The sequence below is a fragment of the Melozone crissalis genome, unplaced genomic scaffold, assembly GCF_028551555.1.
Source record: "Melozone crissalis strain CALT ecotype California unplaced genomic scaffold, PUWL_Pcris_2 ptg000061l_1, whole genome shotgun sequence".
NCBI classification, from domain to species: domain Eukaryota; kingdom Metazoa; phylum Chordata; class Aves; order Passeriformes; family Passerellidae; genus Melozone; species Melozone crissalis.
The window spans coordinates 11,687,000-11,700,757 of NW_026535839.1; positions in this window are offsets into that span (position 1 = coordinate 11,687,000).

Here is a 13,758-nt window from a genome sequence, read left to right on the forward strand (position 1 = left end):
TGTAGGTGGGCTAGTGGCTCAGAATAACTTTTACATACCTTCTGATTTCATGAAGCATTCGGAATAGAAGCCTGTAGGAGGGAAAACCCTTTGCTGATACATTATTTGCAGGTCATGATGTATATGCCCCTATATAATTGCAAGATGACAATGTTAACATTGCTAAAATTAGGTATAACATTTAGGAAAAAAAATATGTATAAGCAGTTTAGCAGTTTCAGCTTTCCAGAATATCATGTGCTTGGCAGTTGATACCAAGAATACATCAGACAATTTTAAACATAATCTAAAATTGAAATTGAGCTACAAAAAGAACAATCAAGTAACAGACTGCTGCAGACATTTGAACAATAATACTATGTTTTCAGCCAACAGAACAGAATTTTTAATATGTATACGTTTCTCTAATTTTTAAAAGATGAAATCAGATATTGACTAGTCAGTTCTGAAGACACAGACATAATAAAGCACTTAGAACAGATAGAAATTTTCTCTGATGAGTGTGACAGTACTTGTCATTTTAGAAATTCCTTCCATAACTTTTGGACTTTTCCAAAAGCTTGTGTGGAATTACATTACTAAAAATAAAATTAAATAGACTTTAAGGCGAAAAGAAACAGAGGCTGAGTAAGCAACAGAAATACAAACATATTGTAATTGAAATGTATAAACAGGAGTAAAAATATTCAGACTAATGCATAATTCAGGATTATGTGATGTAAAAGCAAAATCTCACTGATAAATTGAACACATCACTTGTTTTCTTAAATCCATCAAATTTTATGTATTTACAGCATGACATACATTTTTTTTCAGTTGTTACTCAGGCTGTGTGTAAATTTGTGTAATGCTTTGACTGGGTAAAGCTGGAATTCCTTGTGGCTGTACTGGGCTAGGACTGCCCCACTCCCAGCCCTGGGGGATGCAGGAGCTGATGGGCTGGGAGCTCTCTGGCCACCTGCTGCAGGTACTGGGAGCTGCTTCTGCTGTCATGGTCACAGCTGCCTGTGTAAATGTTCCTGTAGGATGTGACTGGTGTGCCAGACATGGAGAAAAGGGGCAACAAATGTCATCAAAGTCAAATTCCTGCTAGGGCACACAAGGCCAGGATTTTCCTCCATGTGTTCCAGTGTGAGGTTTCTTAGTAGAAATTTGAATTGAGAATTTGGATAAATAATTTTTATTATTTTATCTATTTTAATTTTATTATTTTATTTATTTTCTTTCAATAAATGAATTTTTAAAGAAATCTTTATAAAACCAGAAATTCCAACCTTTCCAGCAAAGCACCATACAAAACATAGAACATGGTGCTCAAATAATATAAAATGGACACAGATTAAGCTGTTCTCTGTTCTCTGCTAATAAAATAAATGTCTGGTTTCCTTCCTTCTATGATTAACTCTTACCTGTCAAATTAATAAAGAGAATTTATCATTATAGCAGCTACAGCTGTTTATTTGCAGAGACTAAAATTCAATTCTCTTGCATCAGAGGAAAACAAATAAATTTGTGCTTGAAATGTCCTTCATAGTCTGAGTTGCTGCTATTTCTCAAACATGCCTGTTACTAAGAGGGTTTAGAGACCATATATTTTGTGTTTAATTAAAATTCATAATATAAAGATGTATTAGAGGTGGCATAATATCAATTGCCTCTTATGTTTTCTTAGAGATCTTCAATCAGGATTGAACAAGAGGGGTAACAAGATAGACTTTTGTTGCACTGAATGGCATTTAATTTAGTGTGAGAAACATCTGAGACCTGAGTGAAAAGAGTAATGCTACTGTTTGCTCACATGAGGCTTTTAGAATAAATTTTTAAAAATTTAGATACCACCTGATATCACAATGATGGTTGATAACTCCAAAAGGAACCAATGCCACCAACTTTCTCAGCATATTCACCTTCATTTTCCTGTGATCTGAGTTGAAAAAATAATTATTCACAGTTATTGTCAGAATTGCTTCTCTGAGCAAAATAATTCCTCCCTAGAAAATAAAACCAGAGAGAAACACATACTAGAAGTGATGGAAACATCCTCTTAGCAGGTAAAGAAGGAAGTAAAACTCCAGACCAATTTTCTTACACCTGGAATAGATGTGCCAAGTGCAGAATATTATGTCTTGATTTGAAAGCCTCATGGAAAAAAGAAAATTATGTGCTTGTTGTGAAGAAGAGCTCATTTAATCATCAAAATTACTTTAAAGTGTCACTTAATAATGCAACCAAACTGACAGAGGAAGTGGTGATTTGATTATGAGTGGCAAACCTGCATACAGTAACTCCTGTCATGATGTCACAGTGTTATTATTAGGATCCAGCTTGGTTTTGACCTTAAGGGAGAGCCAGTGTGATCCTATGCACAGGAGGAAAACTCAAATGGTTAACAAAGATTTCTGTGGCATTTATAAGCCTAATCTTATTGAAATGCCTGCTATTTAATTTGTCTCTATTCCAACAGGACTCAGAACTGAGAACAGAAGTGGCACACATAGTTCACATGTATATCGTGAACTGAATATTCCTTCTGAGTTCTTACAATATACTTTGAAAAAACAGATGAACACATGTGATCTTTAACTGTCCTTACAGAGAGGGAAATGAGAGATACCAAGGTGGTGGCAGAAGAGATAACCCAAATTATCTCCCTACTTGTAAACCCCTCTCCATCTATTGTTATAAAAGTACACCATCCTTATTTCCATTGATTAATACAATAAACTGGTATTTACCAGATTCTTTTGTAGGAGATAGATGTAGTTATATTAATTTTTCTAGTTTTATCTGGTTTAGAATGGGGATTAGAAGCAAAGAGCCTGATGACAGCACTACAGATCTGTTCTTCCTTGGTTAAAAGAATATTCCACAATCAGTAACATAACACAGGGGAAATGGTGAGCATCTTTCTCTCTGTACCCCACAATGTGCTGGAGAGAGGGATTTTGTAGGTGTCATAGGCTGGGGTCCTTGAGATCCTCTTTTTAATTTTTTAAAAAATTTTTATTTCCCTTTTTTTTTTGCCCCAATAAAACAGAAGATTCTTCCCTATGCTTTTGGCATTTGGCAATTTGTGAATTGTTGCCTTGCTATTGCTTCAAGTGTTGGATAATTAAAAAAAAAAGAAGAAACATTTGGGTTATATGAAGGTTTGCACTAATTCATATTTCCTTTTTTGTTAAATAGCTGAACTGAAACCATCATTTTTTATGCAGTTCTAATAAAAAACTTGTATACAAAAGTGTTCTCCATTCATTGCTGAGAAAAGTGATGTTTAAAAAACCATAAGCATAATGTGATAGTAGGATAGATGAACAAGGGAAAAAAGTACTGTAAATTATTCAACAGATGAATGTTTTATATCAATTCACATGTTCCCTTGTACTCATTGTGAATATTTCATGTTAATATTGATTTAGATTTGGCTCATAAAGTATTCTGATGCCTAAAATCCTAGCAGTAGGTAGGAATATTTTTTCTTGAAGCATATGACTTGTCATGAAAATTTCTGTAGCAAATTTCTTTTCCCATTCACAAAAAAGTTTATTACCAGTTTATGCATATTACTAATTTTTTTAAATTGTGATTTAGTGTACTTTGAAATGTTTTGAAACTTTCCATTCTTACCCTCCTGCACAGAATCTGCCATTGGCATTGTAATTGCTAATGGAGTTCATGTGAGAATGGAAGTAATCATGGGAAAAAATTGTGTTATTGCTAAGTTCCATTATAGTTGTCCAAAATGAAAAATCCTTGCAGTTAATTCACATCTCCCTTGTTTTCATTACTGAAAATAACTATACAAAATAGCAGAAAATAAGTTATTTCTAGCAAACCTGAATTATTACAAAGGGAAATGAAAAATATGAGTGAAAATAAAACTAAAATGCAAGTAGGAATTCAAAAGCAACTAGAAGAAAAATGTAACCAGTGTTACATTTGATATTGATATCCAACAATATGCAAAGACTCAATACATTAGTCTCATTTTTCTTGCTACTGTGGCCTGATCATCAAACAACAGGTACAGAGCTGCAGATTTGTTGTCACTGTGTTACAAACCCTTGAACCATGACTGAAAAAAAGAAAGGAGTTGATCTGACACAAGAGAGATTCGTGACTCCAGCAGCTGTGTGATGTATTTGCACACAGCAAAAACTTTTGAAATTTCTAGAACCACAGGAACCAAATATGCTCAGGACTGAAAACTTTCATAGCAAGCTTTTTACCCAGCTTTATTTCACCAGTTTTCTTGCAATGCCTGTCCAGTCAAAGACAATAAACTTAACTCAAACTAAAGAGTGTATGTTTCCTAAACTATAAGACAGTTTATAAAAGAACTTTGAATATTGTTTTAATAATATGATATGGATGGTCTATGACAGTGAGGCACTCCTCTCAAAAAGAAAAGCACACTACAACAACTAACAAAATTCAGATGGTGGATGATTACTGACAGTTAAAGCTCTTTTTCTGCTCAGACCCACTGCTGGATCAATAATATAAAAGTAGATTCTTCACCTTGCCTTAAGGCTTGCTTATTGTTTTCCACAAGTGTTTTCCTCCCTCTGATAGGATTAACATACATTGCAGGCTCAGCAGAGGCTGAACAAAGTTTATGGGAGCATTTAAATCAAAACCAGTTATATTTAACAGATAGTGTTATTTTGTTCAATTGCTATGGGAAAAATATTGACTGTCTCTTGACTTCAGGTTTTTTCCCTTACCCCTAGCCTAGATAGGAATTATTTTGCAACAAATTAAAATTGGTCTCCCTGTAAATAAGTCATTACCATTATTATGGCCTTCTTGGAGGGGAGCACATGTTGATAAAAGAATAATTGAAAATATATATACTTGTTTTAATTATATTTCTACTCTTAGTGTTAAAAAAATATCAACAATAAAATGAAATAAATATGGCACACAGCTAAAAAAATCAAGCCAGATGTGAAAATACATTTAATTCCTACAACAATTTATTATGGTCAGATTTGTTTATAGATTTATCTAGCATTTGATTAAATTTGATCACTCTGAGACATCACTGATAAAGAAGAGATATTTAAATGCTACAGTAAAATATTGTCTAACAAAGAGAAGCTTTCCAAAAAGCTGCAAAGAATAAAAAACCTTTGGTTGAGTTTACGTAGTGAGTAGCGTATTTTGAAACGTTAATTTCCTAAGTTCTTTCTTCATATGATGCCTCTGATGCAATGTAAGCCCCCTAAAAATTATTTTTACTTTTTTTTCCTGGTATAGACGAAGCTTCTAAAAGAAGAGATGGTTTCTTAAGGCAGCAAGAAATGTTAATGATGAGCCTCATTCACAGCACTCATTAAAATAATATTATCTTACAAAATTATGTAACTTTATTACCCATTTTCTATTTGAAAATACTTCTTGGAAATATATAATAAGAGCATGATATTGAATATAATTCAAAAACAAAATGTAAAATTACACAAATAAATATTTTATGCATTTATTCTCATTGCACAGATGAACAGAGCTGCTCACAGAAGAACTTTGATTCCCATGACATTCTGACTATCATTGCAAATGACAAATTCTTGGAAAGGCAAAGACATCAAAAGGTAAAGGAAAATGACTTTTTCTAATGTGGGAGAGCATTATTTTGTTCTAAGCCATGAATATAATGACACTATCTGACTTTGATATGAAATAGGTACAGTCATAAAGAGATTTATGGCTAAATTCTGACCAGCTATTCAGGTTTTATCTAACTGGAAAGATGCATTGTGGCCTAAATGCATCTTAACTAAATGGTTCAATGAAATGTGCTTAATACTTGTATTAAAAATTGCTTTATACAGGAGTAGACAGACAGGATGTCTTAAATTAATAAGTAGAAAAAATTTCTTAGCTAATAAATTAGTGAAGAACATCTGACTTCAGTACCAAGTTTACCATCTAAAGATGTAACTTATAATGCGTTTGGGCCTTAAAGGATTTACTAAAATGCTCAATCATTGTTAGGTATATGCTTATCATTAAATTATTATTTTTTTCATTTTACGCTTTCTTTTTCTTCTGCTCTTAATTATATCTTCTGTGTATTTTTCCAGACTCACAAAAGAATTCAAGGACCTTGAAGGAGCTTTGATTTTAGGTGGAGGCACCTGTGTTTTTGACTCTGACAGCAGTCATTCTGCTCCTGTGTGACCGGGACGGGGCCCAGCTGCTGTCAGCAGGAGATTTCTGATATTTCTGGTTCTGCCTTTGCTCCCAGGGCTGACCAGGCTGCCCCTGCTCCTCCTCAGCATCACCAGGAGCAGCACCTTGTGTCCTGCTCCCAGTCTCATCCTGGCTAATCACACTGCTGAGTGACTTTGGAAGGATGTTTTGACAATCTCAGATATGGCTGATTTCTTCTCTGACATTAAAATACTCCAGTTTTAACAATTCATTTCTGTTACAGGTTCAAGGCCTCTTATACCTAAATAAATTAAAATGCACATTGCATACTTCCAAAGATCATATCCTAACCTGTTATCTAAATGCTGAGTACTTCAAAATACCTCGGGGTTTTGGATTGCTACTTTCTCAGCAATGATGGGATGATTAATCACTCTCCCAGATCAGAAACACTGCATCTCTGTGATTCTCTTGTACACTTTGAGATATGACCTACATTCTTTAATCTTACATACAAATTGTTGTGTTCTAATATATGTTCTAATATGAAAATTTAACAATTCCCTGAGGAGGTAACCAGGTTCCACATACTCACACAGAAACAAAAAAAGCTTTTGTCTCATCCCAGCCAGTATGTTGAACAACCTTTCTCTGCAAAAAAAATAAAATATGCAAGTGAATCTACTCTGTTTTTCTTTTCACACAGTAAAATAAGAAGTGCTGCCAGCATTCACCTGAAAGTTTCTTGGAATGTTACAGAAGTTTGGGTAGTAACTGAGCTCCTAAATAAAGAGTCAGGCATTGGAGAAGTCACACATTAAGTGTGGTAGACATCTTCAAGCTAGAAACTGCAGACACTGCTTTGAAGACACATTGTGGCAGAGTGTCTCTGAAGAATATTATTGTGCACTTAATTTGCAAATCAGCTGTGCAGATCTGATCACAGAAAACAATAAATGTTTCCTTTCAAAGAAATGCAAAAACCTTAAAAAACCACAGAGATACTCATAATTGTTGTAGGTATCCTTACAATTCCAATTTAACCAATTAACCAGTTTAATGTTGAAACTTGTACTGTTTAGCAGTGTGGTTTTCAGTTTTCATATCCATACAATACAGAGAGAGTATCAACAGAAAACTTCTACTATTAAAAAGGTTGGTATTTACCTTTTTTAGTTTCCCTCCTACCATTTTATGTAATATAATATCTAAAAATGCTAACTTAGGCCATCTGTTCTTATTCCTATTTCCAGCCCACTCCTTTTTTTTTTTTTTCTGTTTCATTCCCCTAGTGAAACTGATTTTAGCAGCATTGGAGCTCATTCTGTGACATTTTGCTACAGGGAAAATCCATGTTTATTTCCATACAATTTAATAGACCAAATCAAACAATGAATATGCAAATTCCAAAAATAGCAAGATTTTTGAAAAATAGCTTTGAAAAAAGAGGAAAATATTGGCTTATAAAAACAGAACAAAATGTTAGCGAGCAGTTGTAATGGATGTTACAACATAGAACAAAAGGAGTATGATTAGGCTCTAGACCATACAAAGGAATATGAGTCATTGCCCAGATCAATAAACAGAATAGAGAAAATATGGTTTAGTTGCACTAAAAAAATTTGGAGAAACACACTGGAACTCTGTGAAGTTTTACATATTAATAGTTTATTCAGTGCCAAAAGGAGAACAGAAGTGACGAGATGTATTTGCATATGTGGATGGCATTGAAAGCAAGAAAAGGGAGAATTCTCTCAACATTTTGCTTTCCATGTTGGTGAGAAGGACAAGAAAAAGTGGCAAAACACATGGCATCACCTTGGCTGGCATTACCTTTGGGATCCTGATGCCAGGAATTCCCCAGCTGATTAAGCAAATTTCTGCCCATATTTTGAAGAAATGCAAAAGAACCAGGGCTGGGAATATGATCTGACAGAACCCATCTGAAATTTCAGTTAAACCATCCATAAACAAAATGAAAGAAGTAACTAAGCAAATGTTGTTGTGCACAAATAACTTCAGGCAGTCATTTGCCTGTTTAAAAGAGCCTAATTTATTTGTTTTCCCAGGATTTCCTTTCACAGATGCTGCAGAGAATTTTTTCCCCTCCTTCTTTCTGCAGGATTGTCACTGCAATGTCCATTAGGGAGGATTATTTTGAGAAACAGTCTCCCCATCTGTTGTCTCTTTTAAATTCTGTTAAGTAGTATTTTGCCTCCCTGGAAAAAAACCTGTCCACATATCCCATTCCTGCTGTTCAGCAGCAGCAACAGCCTGGAATGAACACCTGGGAAGTGCAGTTCAGTGGAGCAGGTTCAAAGAACAGCATTTGTTTAACAGAAGGTAAGGGTGGTCTTACATCATAGAACATGATGTTCATAAATCCAAGGAGTGCACTGAACCCTGAGCCTGCAATCCTTCCACACCCCAACCATGCACAACCCTGGGGTAGGTGTGTGGTATTTTTGGAGTCTCCCATCGTGGGGAGGAAAGATGAATCTGACTCCATGTTATTGGAAGATTATGATATGATATGATATGATATGATATGATATTATCATATCATATCATATTATGCTATGCTAAAGAATAGAGAAAGGACACTTACAGAAGACTTAACAAGATACTTACGAAAAACTCGTGACTGTCTCTTCAGAGTCTGACACAGCCTGACTGTGATTGGTTATTAAGTCAAAACAATTCACGTTAGATAATCTCCAACCACATTCCAAAGCAGCAAAACACAGGAGAAGCAAATGAGATAATGTTGTTTTCCTTTTTTCTAAGGCTTCTTAGCTTCCCAGGAGAAGAATTCTAAGCAAAGAGGATTTTTTATAAAATATGACAGTGACAGTAGGTGCAGCCTTCCCTTCCTGGGTATTTCAAAGCCAAACTGTGCAGTGGATTGAGCTCATCTATTTCAAGATGGCCAGTAGGATTATCACCTTTAAAACAAGTTCCATGACCAGTAGAAAAATCAGCTTTAAACAAGTTAAAATTTCTGAATTTTTGAATTCCCATATCTCTGAGGAGGAGGTCTGTGCAATTTCAGTTTTGATTCTAAACGTGTAATATTCACCACACCTCTCAGTATTCCCATAAGCTGTAACACAGACCCTGGTGAATAGCCCATAAACAAACGTTGTGCTTGTGATCACGCAAACTTGTTAATTGAGAGATATAAAAAGCTGATTCCATTTTCTTTCCCAGGATTGCTATGAAACAATACAAAACTTAGTTAAGTAGTATCTCTTAAAACCCCGACCAATTAAATCTCCATTTGACTTCTGGCTCAAATGATGGTGCTGGTGCCACTGCAAACTTCAGGCAGAAAAGCAGCAGGTTAATCTCTGGATTCACCCTGACATTCACTGCTGTTGACATCACCTGACAAAGTGTGCAGTCCATTAGTTTCTTGGCTTGTTCTTTGGGAGAAATACGAAAGATTAAATCAATATTTGCCGAATGGAAAAAGATCAAAAGTTTCAGTAAAATAAATCTTGGTTTACAGCTCCTGAGACACTATTCTAAATAAAGAGGGATGTGTAACATCTAACCAATAATTAAAAAGCACTCAAAAGCCTCCTTTGAATGGTCTCTTGCTGCATCAATTCACTTGTGGATTCATTGCTGTGTTAGAGAGGACACTTCATTTTCAATGGATACATTTTTGGATTCTCCTAATTTCACTTCTACCTGGTTCTACCTGACAGTGACAATGGATATAGGAATATTCAAAATGAAGCTTTCTCATACTATTTGATTTAATTAAATTTTTCAAAATTTGCTTTGTTATTAATATGCACATTGATATTTAGTTTAGTCCAAGTCCCTGGAATGATATCACAAACATTATTTCAAACTAGGCAATGCTGCCTCATCATGATTATCACATGATCAACTCTAATAATAGCAGAATTGTTAAATAATTATCATTGCAATGATAATATATAACCTCCCCTGATTATGCATTACAATGTTTTATATGTTAAAACTTCTTTGAACATTTTTTAGTTATTTTTGGTTCAAAATGCAGTTTAATTTACTGAAGTGCTAATGGGATTGTATTGAAACATGAGCATAGCACTGTATGGTCTCATTAGTTGTAACAGCCCCTCTGATAATAAAGCCTTTAGTGTAAAAGAGCCAGGAAACAAAGTGAGCACCCTTTGAAAATAAAGGTATTTAGGAATAATTATTTTAAATAATTTTTCCATGAGAAGATGTACAAACATTCAAAGCAGGCACAAATAAATTAACTAAAACATACTCCTGGGAAGCTCCCAGTGATGGTGCTTTACAGTAATTTTTTAATTTTAATTTTTTAGTGTAAAAGGAAAATTAACATAGTTGCTATCCCTCTAGTTCAGCTAGAGCCTTTACATTTTGCATTTTGTTGTTTATAAAATTGGGCACTCAAAGAAACTGGATGCAGCTCCTTCAAGTCTGTGGATGACAGCAGCAAGGGCATGGTGTCTATGTGCTGGTGAGTACGGCTGCCATCCAAAGAGCTGAAGGAATAAAATGAAACTCAGTAAGAATAGCTACAAAACACTGCTATGGGATAATAGAATAACCCCTCCCCAAATAGTGCTGGGGACTGACTGGCAGGGAAACAGGAGTCATGGCAGGGATGAAGGCAAACCTGAGGAGGTCATCATTCACCTTTACCTGGCCTTCATCAGACCACATCTGGACCATTGTGTCATTTGGGGGCTTCAAAACAAGAAATTGCACAGTTATTCAACTGCTAAACATGAGTGAGCCCCCAGAGGACCACGGAAGGGGCTGCACATGGAGCAGCTCCCTGGGGTCAGGAGGCAATGCCAGAGATAAGGGTTGTTATCAAAGGGGGAGAACAACTGATTCACTGTCAGCACAATTAAAGATTAGAATGAATTGCACAAAGAGGCTGTGAAATCTCTAACCTTGGTGCTTTTCTAGACCTGAACAGCAAGGTCTGGTTTAAATTCAATCAGCACTGACAGCTCTTTTGAGTAGGAGCTGGATGAGGGATATCATGCCATCCCTTCCTGCCTGCCTGATTCCCTGTGTACATCCCAACCCAGACCTCAGGCTTCAGCCTGATGATGTTACATTTTTCTATGACAGGTTTTTAGAGAGATTTTGTGTTCTCTGTCCCAGTTCTGAGAGCTTTATAGTACTGAAAAGAGTCAAATACTAAATTCCTACAATTTCTATACTTGCTGTCACTGTATGGTCTCAGAGCAGTCTCTGAAGCCTTATTTAATCTGAAAAAAATAAACTGTGGTAGCCAGTTAGGGGCAGAGAAGGGAGTATAACCCTTCACAGTTTCTTTCAAAATGAGCTTGACTTATTAAGTGGAATATATGGAACTACATCACTTCAGCACTTTTCCCTTGATGTGTCATTGCTTATATTAGGAAATCTATATTTTGGGGCAATAGGATTCTTGAAAGCTTAAAACCATAGAGAGACATTGCAGCAGAAATCTGTTAACATAGGTAAAAGCTAGGATCTGGTCTGCAACTGAGATCATCACACAATCTACATTTCAGAGGAGAAGGGATGATTCAGGTGCATTTTGTTGTCATGAGTATATGGGCCGCGTCACTTAGAGATGCAAAAGAATCCACTCTATATGCAAGAAGGAAAGAAGAATAAAAGACTTGTCTCTTGTAGTCCAAGCAGTTTGAAGAGATTTTGAATGCAGTTACTGTTCTGAGTATGTTGTAAGTTATACAAGATCAAATAACATGAAAAGTAACAGGGTTCAAGTCCTTCTTAGGAATATTTTCCTGGAAGTCATTGCTTAGTGGTGAACTTTCATGTCACAAAACTGAACTTAAGAGACAGAGATGGAAAGTGACAATGAACTTGGAAACATCCTTGGAAATAACTTTTTGCTTCCATTTTCTTTTGATCTTGCAAACATTATACTTTTTTTTTTTTCTCATCTAAATCATTAATATTGCATACCTTTATTTTTGTGGCAACAAAAGCTTTTATTGCCCCTATTAAATGAATTAATTTCCATTAGTTCTTTCAGATAAAAATATATGTATGAGACTGTCTTTTTTCTTTTTTGTTTAAAAGCTTAACTGAACAATGCTCTGTTTAATTTCAGCCCATTATTTAAGCTAAACGGAGCACTTAGCTATCAGTTATAGAAAGCAACACTGAAGGAACCTCATATTTGACTTCAGAAAACTGTTTCAGTGTTCTGGGATTCCCACCATTGGGCATTTTTTTGACTTATCCAAAGATAATTAATCTAAAAAGATGTGATAAGTCTCAATCACCCTACAAAGCAGAAACACCAGCTATTCATACCCAATTATACCTGCATATATTTTGAAAACTTGACATAATTCCTCTGACTAAACTGCATTTTCTCCCTTTTCTCATGTTTCCTTTGACAACAGTTTTCAAGATTTCTGGCCATTCTTTCTGAATTTTCTGATTTTTTTTTTTTTCAGATCACCTTTTGTTTTTCAGGTCTAATGCTATTCCCACATCCCTCCTGCCTGTGGCTTGGCATCCTTACTGAATATAGTAAGAATGCTATTCATAATACCATCCAGGTCATTATTTAATATATTTAGTACTAAAAAGAATAATCCTCTTCAGTTCCCAACTGCATTGAAAAGCAAACCACTAAAAATTTCTGAGGAGAGATTTCTAGAACTATATAAAATACCCTTACTTTGCCCATGAGAATGTCATAGCATGGTATCAAAAGTCCAGAGTCAAAAAATGTATTCTTGCTAGCACACATGGGCTGTTATCAGCTATCACTCCCAAAGTGCATTTACATTCCCTGCACAGAAAGTGATCCTTCCCAATGCTGCAAGATCAAAAGAGCTTACTCTGAACAGAAACATGGCCAAACCATGAGATTTCTTCTTCAGCTTTATGTAAATTTAAAAAGATTAACCCAAAATAAACCAAACTTATAGCTCAAATGCAGACATGAAAAACAGCTGTTGAATATTGTATTGAAAACTCTGCTCTTGTGTATCCTTACATTGCAGAATTAGTATAACGAGTTAGCATACGCTTTTTTCTTTCTGTTTTTTCTTCTTTCTCAAAGAGAGACAAGGGGCTGCCTCCTTCTGCATGAAGAAAACATTCTTTATGCCCTTTTACTTCCATTATTTCCTGTTTTTTGGAGGGAGAATCAAAACCCATTTGCAATGATAATACAGAATGGACATAACATTGCCTTGGCAGGGCTGGCTGTAAGGCTTTCACAGACCTCAGCACCCTGGATCCATTCCCATGGAGCCATTCCTGCTCCACTCAGCCTAGATGGAACCATATTTGTGTCCCAGTGTGGTCCTACACAAATGGCAGGAAGATTTCCTCTCAGTTACTTTGGGAGCAGATATTGCTTTGCTGCTGGAAATAGACTTTGAATATTGCAATCATAGGAAATAATGACACACCAAAATAGATTTTAGGATTATGCAAACTGTCTAAAGGAAATAACAAATCTGGCCTGGAAATATAGAGCTTTTGGATCAGTGTTAGTGAACACTAAGCAAAATGCCAGACAAACAACACATATCAAATCAGATTTTCTATACAAAAGGGATAACAGCTACAGAAAGTCAG